Genomic DNA, 24,349 nt, shown 5'->3' with positions numbered 1-24,349 from the left:
TACAGTGTGCTATGAGGGAAATTTTGCCCGGGCAGCGGCACTATCGCTTACTCTTATATCGAACTCCAATAGCCATGGGATCTTTTATGTGCATTCCAATGTATACACGGGACCTCGTTTTTTACTCTCATCCAAAAGGACTAGACAGCTGTCCTTGTCATGCCCTCCGTACTTGGAATGAAATGCACCCAATCGTAGCTAAAAACAAGAACGTAGCTAAAAATGTTGAGATATACTGATGTTCAGCTCTGAACCAGCCTAAGGACAGCACTGTCTAGTCATTTAGATGGCACAAAAAAACTGAGGCCCTACATGTAAACATTGGCATGCATGTAAAAGATTCCTTGGCAGTTGAAATTTGATATAAGAGTAGACTGTAGCGCCTCTGTCGGCAAAATTTCCCTCGTAGCACACTGTATTTTTATGGCGTAGGGCCTATGCCTATCTTCATTAGCCCAGTCGGAGCAGAACCTTAGGACATTTAACCCTATTTCATTTCATTTCATTTTTTCGACCCCTGGCAGTAGCATGTACCAACCAAATTATATTTTTAAGCAAATTTAATTTGCCTTTTGGCACAAAAATTCTCTCAAATCATAGAATTTGACTTAATGTTGTCTTCGCCCTTGTCTGTCCCGTCCCGTCCACAGTATGTTTGTGGACACTCTACACTAAAGGTCACAATTTTTATCCGATTTTCACAAAACTTGAAGTATAGGTTTATTTCGCAAAGATCAATTGGCTCCTTTCCGGATCGTACCTTCCTGGATTATGTCCCCTGATTGTACGAAAAATCACGTTTTTAGCTTGTGGACACTCTAGAAATCACAATGTTTATCCAAATTTAAAAAACATTCATATATTATACCGTTATACCCTAATGATGTTTGAGTTCGAATTTTGTGAAAATCGGACGGAAACTACACAACAAAATGATCGCTCCTCATACTCATGCCACACTCTAGAGATCACAATTTTTATCAGATTTTGAAGAATTTTGAAAGATGTTTAACTTTTTATCCAAAGATCTTAGTTTTCCTTTTTATACCCCACATTTTCATGTGGACGTATATTGTCGTCGCCCCTGTCCGTCCGTCCGTCCACAATTTGTTTGTGGACTCTCTACAGGTCACAATTCTTGTCCTATTTTAACGAAACTTGAAATATAGCTTTATCCCCAAAAGATCTCGGCTGCTTTCGATATTGGCATGTATCAGATCGGAACTTCATGGATTATGGCAACTGTTTGTACGAAAAATCACGTTTTTAGCTTGTGGACCCTATAGAGGTCACAATTTTTATCCGATTTTGTTGAAACTTGACATGTAAGTTTATAACCCAAAGATCTCAGTTCCTTTTGATATTCGTGCATATCGGACCATAACGTCCTGAATTATGGCCCCTGATTGTACGAAAAATCGCGTTTTTAGCTTGTGGACCCTATATAGGTCATAATTTTTATCCGATTTAAAAAACCGTATTATTATATCACCGTTACACCCTAAGGAAGGTTGAATTCGAATTTGTAGAAAATTGGACCAAAATTGCTGGACAAAATGGCCGCTGTTTGTACGCGAATAGTGTAAAAATAGAATAAATCAAGGTTGTGGACCCTGTATGGGTCACAATTTTAATTCATTTTTGATGAAACTTGAAAAGCATGTTTATAACCTAAAGATCTTGGTTCTTTTCGATATTGTCACATATCGGATCGTAACTTCCTGAATTATGGCCCCTGATTGTACGCAAAATCGCCTTTTTTAGCTTGTGGTCCCTCTGGAGGTCACAATTATTATCCGATTTAAAAAACATTTGATTATATCACTGTTACACCGTATTGAAGGTTGAGTTCGAATTTCGTGAAAATCGGACCAAAATTGCCGGACAAAATGGCCGCCGCTTGTACGCGAATAGTGTAAAAATATGGTATATGTCAAGGTTGTGGACCCTGTAGAGGTCGCAATTTTAATTCGATTTTGATGAAACTTGAAATGCATGTTTATAACCTAAAGATCTTGGTTCCTTTCGATATTGTCGCATATCGGATCGTAACTTCATGAATTATGGCCCCTGATTATACGAAAAATCGCCACTTTTACCTTGTGGTCCCTCTGAAGGTCACAGTTATTATCTGATTTTAAAAATCGTTTGAATATAGCACCGTAACACCATAATAAAGGTTGAGTTCAAATTTCCTGAAAATCAAACCAAAACTGCCGGACAAAGTGGCCGCGGCTTGTACGCAAAAGGTGTAAAAATATGGTATATCAAGGTTGTGGACCCTTTAGAGGATACAATTTTTAATCCGATTTTGATGAAACTTGAAATGTATGGTTATCACCCAAAGATCTTGGTTCCTTTCGATATTTGCGCATATCGAATTGTAACTACATGAATTATGGCCCTTGATTGTAGGAAAAATCACTTTCTTTTTAGCTTGTTCTCTATCCATCTCTCAAAAATGTGGGCGTATCCTGCCTGGCAGCCGCTGGTTATATTCGGTCGCAAATATTGGACTGTAACTTCTGGATTATGGCCCCTTAGTGTACGAAAATTCTCATTTTTAGCTTGTTGACCCTTTAGAGGTCACAACTTTTTATCTGATTTCTATGAAACCTAATATATATATATATTTATATCGCAAAGATCTTGATTGCTTTCTATATCGGCGCATATTGGATCATAACTTAGCTTGTGCGGGCTTTCAAGAGAGGACAATAATTATCTGATTTTGATGAAACTTATAATATATGTTTATAATCCAAACATCACGATCACAGTGTCATTCGATGTTGTCCATGTCGTATCGTGACATACTGGATTATAGCCCCTGATTGTTCGAAAAATTGCTTTTTTTTAGAGCTTGTTCTCTGTCCACTCTTGCAAAATGTTGGTGTATGTTTGTTTCACTTTTGACTCTGAAACCTGATGCAAGCTTGTTTTTGTTTCAATTGATATTATTTGCTTGTTAGAAATGTGCGTTAATATTTCTATTTGTAGATTGGTATAACCTCAACAAACAGTATCAGTATGGTTTGTGTAGTAAGGCATGATGTTTATCAACTGGTCTTGACAATATGCATGTTTGTAGTCTCTGTCAATGGTAAGAATCAGGAAAAGATTTAAGTGGGTGTTAATGAATAAAATTTCCAATGCGTCCATGGCTGTCTATCATTTAATTTTCCCAGAATTTTTATACGGACACATTTCCATGTCGGCTGCTTTCGATATTGGCATGTATCGAATCGAAACTTCATGGATTATGGCCCCTGATTGTACGAAAAATCACGTTATTAGCTTCTGGACCCTATACACACATGCGTTGAGATACTCACAGGGTAAAAAAAAAGTTCACTGAGTAATGTTTATATATTCTTGAAGGAGACATGGGTGGTTTCAAAAAATGGTATAAACAAAAAAAATCGAATGAGCCCTTTAGAAACAGGGAACACCGTTCAGAAAATTTTCTGATATCAACTCCCCAAAGGTTACCGCCCAATCCACCCTTTGGGGAGATGACATCAGAAGATTTTCCCAAACTGAAAAACCGTAGGGTTGATATCAGAAACTTTTCTGAGAGGTATCCCCCCGCATCCCGTTCACCTATAGTATGAGAGCTACAAAAATAGCTTCTTCACCGGGTAAATATAAAAGTTTCCTGGCTTGCCTGAGTATCACAAAAGTTTCCTGGCTGACCCAACTCATACATAATTGTTTGCAGTATTACATTTTATACATATTACCCAGTGTATAATAACAAGCTCAAGTATTTAATTTTAATGACAACTGTCAGAAATGCCGAAAGATGCGCTATCACACGAGGAAAATATTGTATATCAAGGTTGTGGACCCAATAGAGGTCACAATTTTTATCCGATTTTGTTGAAACTTTAAATTGAAGTTTATAACCCAAAGATCTCTGGGCCTTTTGATATATGCACATATCAGACCTTAACTTCCTGAATTATGTTTCTGATTGTACGACAAATTACGTTTTTAGTTTGTGGACCCTTTAGAGGTCATAATTTTTATCCGATTTAAAAAATCGTTTTAATATATCACCGTTACACCCTAAGGATGGTTGGGTTCGAATTTCGTGAAAACTGGCCCAAAAATGAAAGACAAAATGGCCGCCCCTCTTTCTCAAATAGCGTAAAAATATGGTATATCAAGGTTGTGGACCTTATAGAGGTCACAATTTAAGTTCAGCTTGTGGACCTTCTAAAGGACATAATTTTTATCCGATTTAAAAAAAACATTTAAGTATATCACCGTTACACCCTAAGGATGGTTGAGTTCGAATTTCGTGAAAATCGGCCCAGTACTGACAGACAAAATGGCCGCACCTTGTTCTCAAATAGCTTAAAAATATGGTACATCAATGTTGTGGATCCTGTAGAGGTCACAATTTTATAAGTTTTTAACCCAAAGATCTCGGTTCCTTTCGATACTCACGTATATCGGACTGTAACTTCCTAAATTATGGCCCCTAAGTGTACGAAAAATCGCGTTTTTAGCTTGTGGGCCCTATAGCAGTCATAATTTTAATCCGATTTAAAAAGACGTTTAAATATATCACTGTTAAAACCTAAGGATGGTGGAATTCAAATTTTGTAAAAATCGACCCAAAACTGACAGACGAAATGGCCACCCTCGCACTCAAATAGCGTAAAAATATGGTATATCAATGTTGTGGACCCTCTAGAGGTCACAATTTTCTTTTGATTTTGATGAAACTTGAAATGTAATTTTATAACCCAAAGATCTTGGTTCCTTTCGATATTCATGCATATCGGATAGTAACTACCTGAATTATGGCGCATTTCAGACCATAACTTTCTGGATTATGGCCCTTGATTGTACAAAAAAACCTGTTTGTTTTTAGCTTGTCCTGGCAGCCACTGGTCTTTTATTAAACATTTAAGATATTTAATGGTAAATTAGTATACAGTTGCATCAGACAGAGGGCCTAACAACGGCTACATGTTTTGTTTGTGGACACTGTACCTACAGCTAATAATTTTTGTATCCGATTTTGACGAAACTTGAAGTTTTGGTTGAGTTCTCAAAGATTTTGAAAGAATCGAAAAGTAACTTCATGGATGATGATGGCCCCTGACTACAAAAAATCATGTCTGTAGCTTATTTTTATCTGATTTTGATGAAACTTGAATAACACAAAGATCTAGGTACCTTTCGATATTCATGCATATCAGACCCTAACTTCCAGGATTCTGACCCCCTATTGTACGCACAATCACGTGTTTAGCTTTTTGTCCCTCTAGACATCACAATTTTTATCCGATTTAAATATACGTTCGACAATATCGCTGTTACACTATAGTGATGGTTGAGTCCGTGTTTCATGAAAATCGGACCAAAACTGCCCGACAAAATGGCCACTCCTAGCATAAATGAAAAGTACACATATAGTGTAAAAGTATGGTATGGTATATCAAGGTTGTGAACCCTCTAGAGGTGACAATTTTGATCTGATTTTGATGAAACTTGAAATGCATGTTTATATCCTAACGATCTCAGTTCCTGTCAATAATAGCGAATATTGGAAGTAACTTTCTGGATTGTGGCCCTGATTGCATTTTTATACGCCCACATTTTCATGTGGACGTATTATGCCGTCGCCCCTGTCCGTTCGGACGTCCGTCCGTCCGTCTGTCCACAATTGTTTGTGGACTCTCTACAGGTCACAATTCTTATCCGATTTCGACGAAACTTGAAATATAGATTTATCCCCAAAAGATCTCGGCTGCTTTCGATATTGGCATGTATCGGATCGAAACTTCATGGATTATGGCCCCTGTTTGTACGAAAAATCACGTTTTTAGCTTGTGGACCCTATAGAGGTCACAATTTTTATCCGATTTTGTTGAAACTTGAAATGTAAGTTTATAACCCAAAGATCTCAGTTCCTTTCGATATTTGCGCATATCGGACAGTAACTTCCTGAATTATGGCCCCTGATTGTACGAAAAATCACGTTTTTAGCTTGTGGACCCTATAGAGGTCATAATTTTTATCCGATTTAAAAAATAACGTTCTATTATATCACCGTTACACCCTAAGGCTGACTAAGTTCGAATTTCGTGAAAATCGGCCCAAAATTGACAGACAAAATGGCCGCCATTCGTTCCCAAATAGCGTAAGAAAATGGTATATCAAGGTTGTTTTTTAGCTTGTGGACCCTATAGGGGTCACAATTTTTATCCGATTTTGTTGAAACTTGAAATGTAAGTTTATAACTCAAAGATCTCGGTTCCTTTCGATATTCGTGCATATCGGACCGTAACTTCCTGAATTATGACCCCTGATTGTACGAAAAATCACGTTTTTAGCTTGTGGACCCTATAGAAGTCATAATTTTTACCCGATTTAAAAAAACTTATTATTATATCACTGTTACACCCTAGGGACGACTGAATTCGAATTTCGAGAAAATCGGCTAAAAATTGACAGACAAAATGGCCGCCGTTCGTTCTCAAATAGCGTAAAAAAATGGTATATCAAGGTTGTATACCCTATAGAGGTCACAATTTTTATCCGATTTTGTTGAAACTTGAAATGTAAGTCTATAACCCAAAGATCTCGGTTCCTTTCGATATTCGCGCATATCGGACCGTAATTTCCTGAATTATGGCCCCTGATTGTACGAAAAATCACGTTTTTAGCTTGTGGACCCTATAGAGGTAAGACGCTGGCTCGCTGGCCTGGAGGTTGTGTGTTCAATCCCTGCGTGGTTCCCCCTTGTCAGTGATGCAGGATGGAGGACCTGACAAGGACAGCTGTCTAGTTGTTCGGATGGTAGGAATAACTGAGGTCCCGTGTACACATTGGAATTTGATATTTGAGTAGGCCGTAGAGCCGCTGTCCGGGCAAAATTTCCCTCATAGCAGACTGTAGGACATATGCCTGTCTTCATTAGCCCAGTTCGGAGCAGAACATGAGGACCTTAAACCTCAGTTCATTTCATTTCTAATCTATACCAATGTGGTTTCTCCTTGTCAGTGGTGCAGGACCGAGGGCCTGATAAGCACAGCTGTTAAGTTGTTCTGATGGGACAAAAAAAAACAAAACAAGGCCCTGTGTATACATTGGCATGCACGTAAAAGATCCCTTGGCAGTTGGAATTTGATATAAGAGTAGGCCATACATGTAGTGCTGCTGCCCGGGCAAAATTTCCCTCATAGTACTCTGTATGGTGTATGCATGTTTTCATTAGCCCAATATAGGAGCACAACATTAGGATGTTAAACCACATTTCATTTTTGTGGACACTCTAGAGGTCTCAAATTTTTATCCGATTTTGTATGGTTATATCCCAAATATCTAGGTTCCTTTGATATTCGCACATATCGCACCATAACTTCCTGAATTATGGCCCCTGATTGTACGAAATTTGGTTCCTTTTGATATTGTCAATTGTCGGACTATTACATACTGGTAACTGGATAATGACCCCCGATTGTAGGAAGAATCACTTTCTTTTTTTAGCTTGTTATCCGATTTCTACGAAACTTGAAAGTTAGGTTTATCTCCCTAAGATTTCGACCCTTCTGTATGTCACATGTCAAGTAAAACGTTCATATCTTTTCTTTGGAACATGACAATGAGAAATCACCAACTGTCCTTCAAATGGTGGCGGGTGGATGGCCTAATGGTTAGCATGTGTCGGCTGTCATTGAGTTAACTGGCGTGGTTTCGATTACCCAGTTGTACATACAAGGAGTAGTGCCGCCTGTCTAACCTTGTGGGTTTTCTCCGGGTCCAAATTATTGAATTAAAATTGAACCATACGTTAGTCCTGAAATGACCTAGTTTGTAACAAGTAGACCTTAAACCCCATCTCTTTCTTTCTCTCGCTCTCTCTTCAAATGGCATACATTACTCCTATTATTGGTTTCATTTTGTCAGCGATTGTCAATTGAGGTATCTTTATATCACACATTAATGGAATTACCCATGTAGATATTCTTTTCTTTATTTAGGTGTTGCACAGACAGCAATATCTTGTGGTGAATCTGAAGGAGTTGTAGGACAGCCACAAGTCCTAAGTTGTAGTATTTCTGGTAGTATAGAAAACAATATATTCTGGTATCGTTATAATGCAACTTATAACGAGAATATAGTTCAATGTTCTACTTCATTGGCCAAAACTGTTAGTACATGTGTAGCACCACCTGATTTAAGATCTCGGTATAATGTTAGCACTGAGAAACAACCCCCAAGAAAGCCATCATTTACAATTATCTCTGTATCAGAGGAAGATTTAGAAGTATTGTGGTTATGTTTGGACAGGATTACGTTCCCAGATAGAGCATCAATACCGTATTCTTCAACATGCAGTTTAAAACAAGGTTTGTAGGATTTTGTAATTACCAAATTCAATGTTAGCACATACATTTCAGTCTAGACATCCGGGTTAGCAAAGTTTAATATTTCCATAATTTAGCACTGCAATATTATTTTGACCTATGCCAAATGGTTGTTTCATGTGGAATAATATAGAAGGAAACTATGTAAACACATCCATCACAGTTTCTTACCAAACATCATTTAACATATTATGTGACCTGTGCTGGCAAAATGAGTCACAATAAGGAAATTTCGACAATTGAGTTATTGTTATTTTCACATTCTCCAACTTATTACCTGCAAAACGATGTATGATTGAGTAACAATGGGAGACTCCTTTTTTCCGGTTTATAGAAGGTTTTAAAAGGTTTGTTAAAAAGAAATATAGCAACAATAAATTGGAATATCATACACTCGAAGCCATTAAAAGTGCAATGCCAAATTCAAAGTTTATTTACTGCAACAACTTTTAACAAATGTACATAACAATTGACAAAATCGAGATAACAAGCATCTGTGGATAATTTCATGAAAGAATTCACTACAAATGCACAAAACAATAAAAGTGAGCAGGTGTCAGCTGAAGTCAATATCGGGTATTGCGTTTTTAATAGCTTTGAGTGAATAATAGTACAGAATGAAGATTGGGACATTTTATTTAGTTACAGCAAGATTGAGATCGGCACTTTAAAGATGTTAGTATGTTCCAAGACAACATCACATAGCAACCAGGCAATTTATTTGCTATTTAGTCGTATGATATCCACATTTCCATTGATCAAAATTCGTGAAATTGGAACAAAGGCATTTTTTTCAAAAAATGCCACAGTAATTCCTTCGTGACTACGGCAGTTTTTATATGCACTAAGCCAAAACTTTTAATTTACCTTCGTCACTACGGTATTTTTTTAAACTGGGAAACTTTGACATATATCGATATTATTACGGAATTTGTCCAGAATCAGGTCACCACAACACCCTTAAATTTACGTACACCGCAGTCCATGAATATCGTAATATGAATCCGTTTTATTTCTTCGAAATCAGAAGACCTAAAAATTCTTGCAAGTCCGCGAATCTGCTTTGGCTCAGCGACACGAAGATTTGTGCAATTCTATAATCCGTATCCACGTGAATTCCACCAAATATAAGTATCGTGGTACCAAACTTGCGTTTTAAATGAATACTTCGCCGTTGAGGTGTTGAATTCTGATTCTAAAATATCCATAATACTGTAAATTGATTCTCAAAACACGACTTCACACCTGTGCATCGCATTATATAATTACATGCACCTCGTGCGGTGGACATGTAACGCCCTCTAGATTTTTTTCTTCTCACAACCCGTCTATATTTACGCTGACAATTATATTATATGCAATATTTCCCCTACCTAATTATTTGATTTGGTCATATTTTCCAGTAAATTATTCATAGCCTTTATATCTGGAAATTGTTTTGAACTTCTAAAATGATTAAATTTACTAGACAACGAGCCGTGTGTATTTCCATTCCAGCCACCAGCAAGTGATGTTATGTAGAATTAGGTCAGATAGAAAAATACAGTCACGAGAACTCGGGAAAGAAACAAAACAATAAATTCCTACTTTCGATTATGCCGTGGATTACGCACGTATACAACAGCGATTTTATTGTCAACATCGGCAAACTGCCATTGTGATATTCTTAAATAAATTACCACGGCTAAATATGCCGTAGTTATTATTTATTTTCTACGGCAATTTCACTAAATACTACGGCAATTGCAGTGGGTGCCATCGTGAATTTTGACCCCAGATTTCCAATGACAGTGTTACAAGTTAGAACAAATGAGAATAGTCCATACTTTAGTAATCCATGTTTTGTATATTATAACTTTTATGAGAATAACTTCTGTTAATCTCATCAATTAATTAGAACCTTTAGTGGTCAGGAGATTAAAATTGTTTATTGGATAATCAAGTTTAGTTTCTTGACCATCAAAGAAACCACCAGAGCTATACGTGATTTCTGTTATCATCGTCACACGACTCAACTAAAATAAGGTTTTGTATGTTGTAATGGTACCAGAATCTAAATCACTGATGGAATGATAGAAACTTCAATTTTAATTGTAAGAAATGCTTACATTCACTTCAGTGCATTTTGGCGATGGTATAGTGAAACAAATGGCGGAGAATTTTCTCAGTCGAGAATCATGGTTCTAACGTTTCTGACCCTTGGTGATAAATTTAAAACAATAATATCCAATTCGGCGTGCTTGTACATTTAACATACTATATGAAGCCAAAGTAAATGGAATTCAATTACCAGAATATGATTTTTATACGTCCACATGAATATGTGGATGTATATTGTCGTCACCCCTGTCCATCCGTCCATCAACAATTTGTTTGTGGACACTCTGCAAGTCCCAATTTCTATCCAATTTCAACGAAAATTGAAATGTAGGTTTATCTCCCTATGATCTTTGTTCCTTTCAATATTGGCATGTATCAGACAGTAACTTCATAGATTATGGCCCCTGATTGTTTGGAAAAATCATGTTTTTAGCTTGTGGGCACAGTATAGGTCACAATTTTTATCCTATATTCGTGGAAATTGGACCAAAACTTTCAGACAAAATGGCCACTCCTTTTATGCAAATATTGCAAATGTATGTATTTCCATTGTTGTGGACACTCTAGAGGTCACAATTTTTGTCCGATTTTGATGAAACGTGAAATATATGTTGATATTATTTGATATATGCTTGTTTTTGTGTTGTATCTCTCTATCCAGTGATCCACAATTATTGTACAGTACAGTAGCTTATATGATAAATGTTTTACAATAGCTTGGTGGCATCTCAGATCAGAATAGTTGAACTTGTTCTTTATATGAATAGATTGATTCAGTTTGAATGAATTTATTCTTTAAACATTAAACTCAGAACAACTGTATCAAAAAAATACCCAGATCAAATAAATGGACACCATTGTGTTTCTTTATGAATTTGATACAAAGTTTTGATGGGATTTTCTAAGGAATCTTTTTGTGTTTTTTGATTGGGACATCATGTTAGAACCTCACCAGAACCCCTGTGCTTCAAACTTGTGTTGTTTACAATTAGTTCCATGATTTCTGTCCTGTTCCACATTGTGGAGAATTCCGTAACAAACAGATTCATGCGTGATCTGTTATAATTCCCATTTCTACCCCTTCGTAGAGTACCTAAATAAATTACTGCACTGATACCCCTTCATAGAGTACCTAAATAAATTACTGCCCTGATACCCCTTCATAGAGTACCTAAATAAATTACTGCACTGATACCCCTTCATAGAGTACCTAAATAAATTACTGCACTGACAGGTTGAAAATATCATGTGTGATCTGTTATAATTTCCATTTCTACCCCTTCATAGAGGACCTAAATAAATTACTGCCCTGACAGGCCTTGAGATGAAAATATCATGTGAGTGTACAATATGGTACCCCTCATTGCCTTTAATTCTTCTCTTATTGGTAATTTATAATATTATATATATCACATAATTTATAATATTATATATATCACATAATTTATAATATTATTATATCACATAATTTATAATATTATTATATCACATAATTTATAATATTATATATATCACATAATTTATAATATTATTATATCACATAATTTATAATATTATATATATCACATAATTTATAATATTATTATATCACATAATTTATAATATTATTATATCACATAATTTCCTTAGAAATCTTCAAATCATTGGTAATTTATAATCATTTTCTAAGCTGGCTTAAAATCAAACTTTTACTAATTTATAATAGGGAATGTGGTCGTATGTTATCGTCGGTCTGGCGTCCACAATTGCTTGTGGACGCTCTAGAGGCCAAAGTTAATATCGATTGACCTTAAATTTATACACAGTCTTTAAAGTCATGTGACGAAGAAGCTTATTGATTTTCATTGATTTCCGATAATTACTGCCAGAGTTATGGCCCTTGATCACTTTGCAAAATCTTGTGACGCTCTAAAGGCTAAAGTTATCATCCCATTGACTTTAAATTTATACACAGTGTTTGAGGTGATGAGACGAAGAAGTCTATTGATCTTCAATGAATTTTTATGACTTGAACAGCTAAATCCATGATATTAAAAGTTTTGTATACAAAACGTTAGCATGGGGCAGAACTTTATAAAAACCAAACAAATTCTAATGGTTTTCTGATAATTAATTCATGCGTTGTTGCTCTTAATCAATTTTTAGTGTATTATAAATGTTTCATTACCGAAAAAGTAAAATATGCGGCAACTCTTGTTGACTGCCTGGACGATTTAACTGCTGTGGGCGTATGTTTCTTTGCCTGGCAACCAATCTTTATATCAAAATATTTTCCAAAACGTTACTCATTTTTATACGCCCACATTGAAATGTGGATGTATATTGCCGTCCGTCTGTCGTCTACAATTTCTTGTGAACGCAAAAATTGTTCGCGTTCACAAGAAATTGTAGACGACAGACGGACGATACATGACCCTATAAGACTGCAAGCTTTCTAGTATATAGTTATATTAACCTGATACAAGTCAAACTTTCTGTTTTATCTACCCATATTGAAATGTGGTCGTATATCGTTGTAATCTATGTGGACATATATTGTCGTCGCCCCTGTCCACCTGTATGTCTGTCCGTCCGTTCACATTTGGTTTGTAGAAACTGACACTCTCTGTAGGTCACAATATTTGGGAAACTTGAAATATATAGCTTTACATTCATAAAATCTTGGTTACTTTCGATCTTGGTATGTATCGGACCATAGCTTCGAGATTATTATGGCCCTTGATTGTACGAACTACGTTTTTAACTTGTGGATCCTCTAGAGGTCACAAGTTTTATTTGATTTTAAAATACGTTTAAATATATCACCGTTACACCTAAATGGTGATTTTCGTGAAAATCGGAACAAAACTGTCTGACAAAAGGCTACTCCTTGTACATATAGTGTAAAAGTATGGAATACCAAAGTTGTTTATCCTCTAAATGTCACAGTTTTTGTCCAATTTTTATGAAACTTACGATATATGTTTATATCCCAAAGATCTCGGTACCTGTCGATGTTCATGCATATCGGACTACGATTTCCTGGATTATGACCCCTTATTGTAAGAAAAATCAAGTTCTTGGTCCATCTCATGCAAAATGTGGGTGTATCATGCATGGCAACTGCTTGTTACAACTTAATTGGCTGGCAGATTTTCAAGTTATTTGTAGAGTGATAATAATTAATTTAGGTCCCTGTTTTCAGACTTATTTAACACTTCCAGAAAGCAAACTTGAAAACCAGTTGATTTTATAGATAGATCTATGTATTGGTATATCCGTTGTGTTTGTATCGATAAGGAAGAATGAATAAAGGAAGTTTAATGTCTGTTCTAGAATATCTGTGTGAAGTAGAGATTGTAAAATCAACGAGGAAGGTTAAACATGATGTATAACCACTACCATATATATCATATTGACCTATAATAATACCATATATATTATAATAAACTAGATATACACATATCATATCAGCCCCAACATATATCTATACAGGTCATGGGTCCCATGAAATGGGGTTTAACATCCTACTGTTTTGCCCCCAACTGGGCTAATAAAGACTGCCATATGCCATACATTGTGCTATGAGAAAGGTTTGCCGGAACAGTGGCGCTTCAGCCTACTCTTGTATTTTATGTCGAGGGTTTACACTGGACCTTGGTTTTTCATCTTTTCCGACGACTAAAGATTATCTCTTGCCAGGCCCTCTGTCCTACACCACTGAAGAGGAACCATGCCGGAAAATCCAGATGAAGTTTCTCAGCCTACGGAAAGATCGAATATGGGACATCCAGGTTAGTGAGCCAACATTACTTAGCCACTGACTCAACCAGTGTCAACCATACTTCATATTACTCAAGGGGGTCACGGTGGCTAAGTGGGTAAGATGCTGGCTCGCTAGCCTGGAGGTCGGGGGTTCGATCCCTGCATTGTTCCCCCTTGTCAGTGATGCAGGACGGAGGGCCTGACAAGGACAGCTGTCTAGTTGTTCAGATGGGATGAAAAACTGAGGTCCTGTGTACACATTGGCATGCATGTAAAAGATCCCTTGACAGTTGGAATTCAATATAAGAGTCGGTAGTGCTGCTGTCCGGGCAAAATTTCCCTCATAGCACACTGTATGGTGTATGCCTATCTTCATTAGCCCTGTTCGGAGCAGAACAGTAGGATGTTAAACCCCATTTCATTTCAGTTACATTTCATTTCATATTAATCAACCAGTGTCAACCATGACTCAGATATACCACAAATCAACTCTTGCATGTTCCACACATAGTCCATAATTTCTTGTCTCTTGAACCCTCCTTAACCATATAAATATTCGGTTTTTGTTTCCCAAAAGGATCTTGTTTAGGAAATGGTCCCCTTCCCCCCACTCTGATATCTTTACTCGGATACTTATATCTTCTATAGGCCCCTATGGGAATAGGGGCTACATGAGCCAGGCCCCTATGGGAATAGGGGCTACATGAGCCAGACCCCTATGGGAATAGGGACCACATGAGCCAGGCCCCTATGGGAATAGGGGCTACATGAGCCACATATATATCTAATTGATCTTATCCAAAGATATTGTTTGATTGCAATGTCTGATAGAAATGGTTCAATTCCTTTCTGTATTAATAAAGATATGTCATCAATCTACTGGTGTTTGCTATGTAATAAGCCCACCGTCACTTTGTTGTCCCCGAATATTTAATGATAGGCCTGTTTTAAACCAGATTCATTCCAAGTCGAGACATTATCTAGCGTTGGTATTTAGATTTTGTTTTTTTTTTCTAATCATATATTTAGATAATGGGTATATTAGGCATGGATTCAGCCGTAAGAAATTTGATATTTTTGCAAATGCCGCATCGTCACTGTAATTAGATTTTAAAAAAACTTGGAACCTTAAATATTTTAAAATCTTTATTAGCATAATTGAGAAAATTGATTCAGATTATGACAAGTGCGGGAAGTCAAGTGGTTTAACGCTTGCACGTCTGTCATTAAGTCAAGTGATGTTGTTTCGATTTCCCGTAAAGAACTAGTTTATTCTACATGTAGTTTATTTCTCTCTCTCTCTCTCTATAACAAGTGGCTTTTATTTGGTTAAATACTGTAGTTGAATAAGTAATCACACATATACATGTACCAAGAAATAGCTGTAACATGATAGGATATAAATACCCTTGAAATGTCCTTGATCATATTGAATCATCCAATCAAAATATATCCTTGTTGGCCAATATATCCTGTAAAACTTCTAAACCATTTTAAATCTGTTCATCTTCTTAATCCCTTGAAAACTATGATTTTGTAAGACTTAAATCTCGGAAAGGAATAACGGTCCAAAAAAGTTTCAATTTTGTTTAAAATCTACCATGATATAATAAATGTAAAATTTGAAATAAAAACATTGAATCATTAGATCGGAGATTATCTACTATTATTATTAAAAAATCAATTTAATAGGGATTATATATTGACCAGAAAATAACATCAGTCTGCTGCTTTAATGGTTAGCGTGCGCACGCTGTATCATAAAGTCTGTCATTGGGACACAGTCTGTCATTGGGACGTGGTTTCGAATCCCTGGTTGTACGTGACAAGGAGTAGGATCGCCTGTCCAACCCCGTGGGTTTTCTACGGGTCCTCCAGTTTCCTCCCACTGCTAAAGACCCCTACGCACAAGCGAATTATTGAAATAAAATTACACCATATGTTAGTCCCAAAATGATATAGTTTGTGTGGAGTGGACATTAAACCCAATCTCTCTCTCTCTCTCTCTCTCTCTCTCTCTCTCTTATGAGAAGATGAATCCTATGATATTCAACTTCTGCAACCTTCTGTTCCAAAGTTACCCCCCATTTTCCATGGATTTTTTTGTGTGGAGCATTGTTGTCATGAGAAGACGAAAGCCTATCTACCTGGGTTATTCCATTAATGTGTAACATACATATATTTCAATCACTGATAAAATTATACCAATAATAGGAATAATGTATGTCATTTGAAGAGAGAGAGAGAGAGAGAGAGAGAGAGAGAGAGAGCTCCACTCAACACAAACTAGGTCATTTCGGGACTAACATATGGAAATGTAATATTGCTGTTGCCTCTGTCAGTCCATCGGCCACAATTTCTTGTGAACGCTATAATGCCAAAAGATATCATCAAATTATTTTAAAATTGATGTATGTTGATTACATATAAAGAATCCTATTTAATTTCAATAATTTCCGTTTATTGCGTCTAGAGTTGTGGCCCTCGTTTCACTTTGTTGAACCTTGTGAACGCTCTAATGCCAATAGTTAACATCCGATCTTTTTGAAATTCATATGCAATATTTAAATTAGGGAAACGAAGTAGCCTATTGAATTTCAGCAATTTCCGTTTATTACTTCTAGAGTCATGGCCCTTGTTTCACTTTTTTTAACCTTGTGAATGCTCTAACACCAAAAGTTATCATCCGATCTTTGTGAATTTTATATGTATTATTTAAATTAGTGAAACGAAGAAGCCTGTTATGGCCCTTGTTTCATTTTGTTGCACCTTGTGAATGCTCTAACATCAAAAGTTATCTGCCAATCTGTATGAAATTGATATGTGTCATTTAAATTAGTAAAATTACTAAAAAGAAGAATCCTATTGAATTTCGTCAATTTCCGTTTATTACTTCTAGAGTTATGGCTCTTGTTTCATTTTGTTGCACCTTGTGAATGCTCTAACAAATAACGTTAACTGCCGATTTGTATGAAATTTATATGTGTCATTTCAATTAGTATAAAAAAGAATCCTATTGAATTTCAGCAATTTCAGTTTATTACATCTAGAGTCATGGCCCTTGTTTCACTTGTTGTACCGTCTTCATTAGCCCAGTTCGGACATAACAGTAAGACGTTAATCCACATTTCATTTCATTTCATTTCATTTCACTTGTTGTACCTTTTGAATGTTCTTATGCCAAAAATTATCATCCAATCTTTGTGAAATTTATATGCATTAAATAAATTAGTGAAACGAAGAAGCCTATCGAATCTCGGCAGTTTCCAATTATAACCTCTAGAGTTATGGCCCTTGTTTCACTTTGTTGAACCTTGTGAACACTCTAATGCCAAAAGTTATCAGCCGATCTGTATGAAATTTATATGCATAATTTAGATTAGTGAAATCACGAAGCCTATTGGATTTCAGCAATTTACAATAATTACTTGTCGAGTTATGGTCCTTGTTTCACTTTGTTCAACCTTGTTAATGCTCAATTGATGAAAATTATCATCAGATATGTATGAAATTTATATGCATCATTTAAATTTGTGAAACGGAGGTCTATTGAATATAGCAATTTCCGTCAATTATTTCTAGAGTTAAGGCCCTTGTTTTACTTTGTGAACCTTGTGAACGTTTGAATGACAAAATTATCATCCGATTTGTATGAAATTTATATCAAATTTCAAAATTTTCTGTAAATTACTTCCAACGTTAAGGCCCTTGCTTCAGTTTGTAGAACCTTGTGAACCCTCAAACGACAAAAATTATATTCTGATCTATATGGCAACCTATCTTCTTGATTAGAAGCAAATAAGTTTGAATGTGTTTTTGTCAGAAAAAATACAAATGATCAACAAATTTAATCAAGCGCCCGACATATTATTAGATGTGTGATCTTACTAATCAGTGACAAGAACGTTTTTTGGTCTGTATTCAAATAGATATTAATATTATACAGATCATATCCAAAATATAAAGGTGTTCATAAAAGTGACCGACCAGGAAATATACTCTTCAAAAAAAGTAGGTGATATTCAGAAACAATACAAAACTGCGGAAATGCACTGCTGTTTTTATTAGAGGTAACCGGTGTTTGTTAATACAGGCCAATTGCCTACACATGAACATAAACAGTTCATATGGGTGCCTTATCTGATGGCCCCATTTCACTCGCAAAGAGATACACTGTCAAAAGTGAAAATGGACGTTTTAATACGCCCACATTTTCATGTGGACGTATATTGTCGTCGCCCCTGTCCGTCAGGACGTCTGTCCGTCCATGTTTGTGGACACTCTACAGGTCACAATTCTTATCCAATTTTGACGAAACTTGACATATAGGTTTATCCCCAAAAGATCTCGGCTGCTTTCGATATTGGCATGCATCGGATCGAAACTTCATGGATTATGGCCCCTGTTTGTACGAAAAATCACGTTTTTAGCTTGTGGACCCTATGGAGGTCACAATTTTTATCCGAGTTTGAAGAAACTTGAAATGTAAGTTTATAACCCACAGATCTCAGTTCTTTTCGATATTCGCACATATCGGACCGTAACTTCCTGAATTATGGCTCCTGATTGTACGAAAAATCGCATTTTTAGCTTGTGGGCCCTATAGAAGTCATAATTTTTATCCGATTTATAAAAACGTATTATTATATCACCGTTACACCCTAATTTCGTGAAAATCGGACCAAAATTGCGTACAAAATGGCCGTCTGTTGTACGCGTATTGTGTAAAAATATGGTAAATCAAGGTTGTGTACCCTGTATAGTCACAATTTTAATTCGATTTTGATGAAACTTGAAATGCATATTTATAACCTAAAGATCATGGTTCTTTTAGATATTTGCACATATCGGATAGTATCTTCCTGAATTATGTCCCCTGATTTTACGCAAAATCGCCTTTTTTAGCTTGTCCCTCTGGAGGTCACAATTATTATCCGATTTAAAAAAACGGTTGATTATATCACCGTTACACTGTAATGAAGGTTGAGTTTGAATTCGTGAAAATCGGAGATTGCAATTTTAATTTGATTTTGACGAAACTTGAAATGCCTGTTTATAACCTAAAGATCTTGGTTGCTTTCGATATTTTCGCATATCGGATCGTAACTATATGGCCCTAGATTATATGAAAAATCGCCTTTTTTAGCTTGTGGTCCCTCTGAAGGTCACAGTTATTATCTGATTTTAAAAATTGTTTAAATATATCACCATAACAGCATAAAAAAGGTTGAGTTCAAATTTCCTGAAAATCAAACCAAAACTGCCGGACAAAATGGCCGCCCCTTGTATTTGAAAGGTGTAAAAATATGGTATATCAAGGTTGTGGACCCTGTAGAGGTCACAATGTTAATCCGATTTTGATGAAACTTGAAATGCATGTTTATAACCCAGAGATCTTGGTTCCTTTCGATATTTGCGAATATCAAATTGTAACTTCATGAATAATGGCCCTTGATGTAGGAACAATCACTTTCTTTTTAGCTTGTTCTCTATCCATCTCTCGAAAATGTGGGCGTATCCTGCCTGGCAGCCGCTGGTTGATTTTTGTTTTAATAATGGTTAATTGCTCCACCAATCTTCGTCGTGGCATGCTCCTAATCAACTGTCCAATCACGATTTGAGGCAATCTGACCCACTCCTCTTGCAGTGCCACAGCCAATTCTTGCAGTGTTGTTCGTTGATGTCGACGAACACATCTCCCGATCATGTCCAACACATACTCTATAGGGGAAAGGTCAGGACTCATGGCTGGCCAAGGCATATGGACAATATGGTGACGCTGGAGGTTGTCATTCACGACATGAGCGAGGTGGGCACAGGCATTATCATCTTGAAAGATGAAACGTCTACCTACACGTTGAGCAAAGGGCAGAACTATCAGTGGTCAGGGTAGTACACACCGGTGACCCTTCCTTCATCAATATGCATGTCCGTTCTGCCAGTCATGGTGATTCCTCCCCACACCATAACAGACCCACGCCCTAATCTGTCATGCTGGCAGACGTTAACGTTAGCATGACGCTCATTTACACGCCTCCAAACGCGAGCACGCCTATCAGTGAAATCCAGAGTAAATCTGGACTCACCTGAGAACATTACACGCGCCCATCGACGATTACCCCAATTTCTACGCTGCCTACACCAGTGACGCCTGTTTGCCATGTGCTGACGAGTGAATGGAGGCACAACACGCGGTCGTCGCCATGCAAATGGGCTGCATGTAGCCGATTTCTAACTGTTTGGGGTGTAACTCAAAATCCTGTAACTTGGTACAAGTGTACGAATGTATCGATCCTAGGCTTGTGTAGTGGCTCTAGGACGACCTGAACGAGGTCTATCATTATCATTGTGTATTTGTTGGTACCGGTTCCGCAGTCTGCTGATCACAGACTGTGACACATTAAGCATGTTGGCTACTGCTCGCTGTGTAGAACCCATTTGAAGCATGCCACTAGCATGTAGATGTTTATCATGTTGAAGACGTCTCATTGCAAATTAAACGTAACACACTAAAGCAAAGATACGCTAAACAGTAAATCTTATGCATGAACCGATAGAAAAGCAAACATGGATAAGATAAACCAGCACGCGGCAGTTTTCATCAACCCTTCCTTGAAGTGTCAAATTTGACAATCAACCCCTCCCACGTGTATGGCGCTATTGCGTGTCGAACTGGTGCAGCTCAGTGGTTCTGTTGGGACGATAAGTTCTTGATCTGTGAACATATTCTCAAAGCATGTCAAGTGTCCATATCACAACCTGCATAGGTATTTGCATTTCAATATCCCGAAATGTTTTTGAAGAGTATATATGTTATAGATATGAATATTTTACAGATCATATCCAAAATTTAAAGGATTTCTTAAAAAAATTAAAAAAAATTATGGATATATTGAATACTATGAAGACTTTCCTGTAGAGAAAAGTTGAAAAGTGTAATATATTATTTTGGTTTAGTTTTATTGCACGTTATAAACCTATAACGGTAAATCACTTTGATCTTTGGGGTATATTCTATGCCCGGACCGTCTTCATAAGCCCAGATCGGAGGAGAAAAGTAGGACATTAAACCCCATTTCATGTCATTCTATGCCCGGAATAACTTGTGGTCTGAAAGTAAGGGGCGGCTTTGGATATATACAGGGGAATTTGGGTTTTTTCCCCATAAGAAAACTTCTCATTTTACGTACATGTAAACATAGATGGTGTATAAATGAGATAAGTCCTCAATTCGTCGGTTATGATGGGGAAGAATAACTTCAGAAAATAAAACGTCAGTTTTTTGTCTGCAGTCTTTCCCTCCCCAGCATAAATCAGGCTCTTGCTATAGTATAGACATACAGATGCAGGATTCATATTAAAAGCTGTTCGTTTGTTTGAGACACTTCTAATTGAGGTAGAATGTTTAAACCTGCTGTAGATGTTCGTTAGGTAAATACCTTGACCCAGTAGTTCATTAGGTAAATACCTTGACCCAGTAGTTCGTTAGGTAAATACCATGTCCCAGTATATAATATATACATTTGTGTCTCACAATGTCTGTGCGTTATTTATTTATTTTGGGGATTTAGGTTGGAGTCATCCGCCTCGCTGTTGACATGTTTGTATATATCTAATGCCTGTATGTATTTTTTCCAAGGACCTGCACCTGATCGACAATGCAGTTGGGAAGGTGGTGTGGCATTTATCTGTGATTTTGTTGCTGGTGTTGTTGTTTTCTTGGTGATAATCTTTGTTATTAAACCAGGTATGATAATATTTAATATTTTAATTACTACGGAACATCAGCATTTAGTAAAGTCACATCTGAAGATCTCCTTTAAAGCAAAATAAAACCATTCTAAATGATTCGGCCAAAACCACTTGTCTCATCACTGACTACCAGCTTCTTCTCTGAAACCTTTTGATGGATTTCAACAGAATTTGGCAGGGATATATATGTTGCCAAGGTGATGTAATTCAGGACTAGAGAGGGGACGGCAGCACTCCCTTAAAAGAATAACAAATAACACTAGCTGAATCAGCTGGTAGTTCTGTGTAGCTGCTAGATCAAACAATAATGATCCCGACTGAGAGAGCAGAGAGTAATAGATATTTATAAATCCCTGCAAAATACAGTTAAAAAAAATATATATTTTAAATATTTATTGAGATTTGTTGGTATCTGTAAACGCTAGTCAAATTTAGGTAATCTTAAAATCCAGTGTTGGGATTTCAAAATTTTCTTGTTTGACATTTTTCCCGAATTAAAGGGGCATAACTCTTTTCATTTTTTAAGCTGACGGGGTCAGAATTCAGACCACAAATTAAAAATCACATGTCGAAAAAATACTGAAATTCGTATGTAATAAAAAAAATAGGTGCACACATGGAAATGTGGTTACTGTGGTCCACATATTCTTATGAACTCTCTACAGACTACTTTATTATCCAAACTTTTTTAAATTTATATTTGTTGTTAACATTAGTTAGATGAAGAACCCTATTGATTTTCTGCAATTTCTGTCGATTACAATTCTTTATATAAAGACAAATAGATTTCTGATAAATCACTGCTAGAGTTATTGCTCTTGATTACTTTGCACAATCTTGCAGATGGTTCTACAACAAAAGTTATCATCTGATCTGCTTGAAATTTATATATTGTCCTATTTGAACAATTTCCATGGTAATGATTTTTTATACTCCCATTTCACAGATCTTGCTACCCAGTTCAAGATTGTTGTCATGGTTATTTTTGCTGTTGCATCTGGAATTCTTGCTGCTGGATCTTCCCCAGCATGTAGTAAGTATTAACACCTTTACTGTGAAGAGAGAGAGAGTTACCTCTTTCCTAACGTAAATATTAGAATTGTCTCTGATTGTATTAAAATTATAAAATACAAGAAATCATCCTGTTTTTATGGACGATACTTTCATCTATTTTATAATTTTCGACAGAATATTTGTCGTAGTCGAAACGGAAACAGTATGGACTGGAATGATCAAGACTATCAAACAATTCTAATGTCAAGAGTTTTGTTGATTGGTTCGCAAATACAGGCCCATGTTCACAAAACATACTCAGACTCAAGTTGTTTGTCTTATTTTAACAAAAGTATAGCCCTTTATAAAACGTTGGTTGTTTTAATGTATCAAATACATCAATAAGAAACTATGTGCAAAGTTTTGTGTTTCTGGATCAAAGATATTTCTCAAAAACAGAGATTGAAAGTTGAGTAAATTCTTAACTTTGGTGTGAGAATGCTTTGTGAACTCGTGAGCAGGTTATTTAGGATTTGTTTAAATTTTAGTCTGTATATCAGGTCAGATCGTCAAGATAGCTATAGTATAAAATATAATGTATCAGGTCTCAATAATATTATAATGTAAATTACTGTCACCCAGATTCAGAGCCTGATCAGAATGTTTTATCAATGGAGGGTGGTGAATGGTATATGTTTTATCAATGGTGGGTAGTTAGGTCAAATGGTATAATATATATTTACCTTATGTGTTAGTCCCAAAATGATCTCTAAATAACCTAGTTGTGTAGAATAAATATTAAACCATATTTCTTGTAATTTTAGATAATGGTATATCAGTTGGTGGAATAGTTGGTATCAATATCGGCTGTATGCTCGCTGTATTTATAATAACAATTCTAGTTATGAGAGCCGCTTGTTAATGTAAGTATTAGTTTTATTATACGCCCACATTTTCATGTGGACGTATATTGTCGTCCCCCCTGTCCGTCCGTCCACAATTGCTTGTGAACACTCTACAGGTCACAATTCTTATCCGATTTCAACGAAAATTGAAATATAGGTTTATTTATATAGGTTCGATATTGACATGTATCGGACCGTAACTTCATGGATTATGGCCCCTGATTGTACGAAAACCGCGTTTTTAGCTTGTGAACACTGTAGAGGTCACAATTTTTATCCGATTTAGTTGAAACGTGAAATGTAAGTTTATAACCCAAAGATCTTGGTTCCTGTCGATATTCGCTTATATCAGACCGTAACTTCTTGAATTATGGCCCCTGATTGTACGAAAAATCACGTTTTTAGCTTGTGGACCCTATAGAGGTCATAATTTTTATCCGATTTAAAAAAACGTATTATTATATC

The 24,349-nt window shown here is 36.3% G+C and overlaps 1 long non-coding RNA gene across 1 annotated transcript in view; it reads left to right on the top strand.

The window, feature by feature from the left end:
• The window catches only part of LOC126830423 (uncharacterized), a 37,211-nt gene that overhangs the window by 5,325 nt on the left and 7,537 nt on the right, over positions 1-24,349 (top strand). The window contains exons 2-6 of the long non-coding RNA XR_008788977.1: positions 3,001-3,103; positions 8,004-8,372; positions 21,874-21,981; positions 22,933-23,019; positions 23,804-23,902. This is a non-coding gene — a long non-coding RNA (uncharacterized LOC126830423). The remainder of the gene's footprint in view (positions 1-3,000; positions 3,104-8,003; positions 8,373-21,873; positions 21,982-22,932; positions 23,020-23,803; positions 23,903-24,349) is intronic.

The sequence above is a fragment of the Patella vulgata genome, chromosome 8 (genome assembly GCF_932274485.2).
Source record: "Patella vulgata chromosome 8, xgPatVulg1.2, whole genome shotgun sequence".
Taxonomy (NCBI): Eukaryota; Metazoa; Mollusca; class Gastropoda; family Patellidae; genus Patella; species Patella vulgata.
The sequence above is the reverse complement of the archived record's forward strand: the minus strand, read 5'-3'. Positions and strand labels throughout refer to the sequence as shown.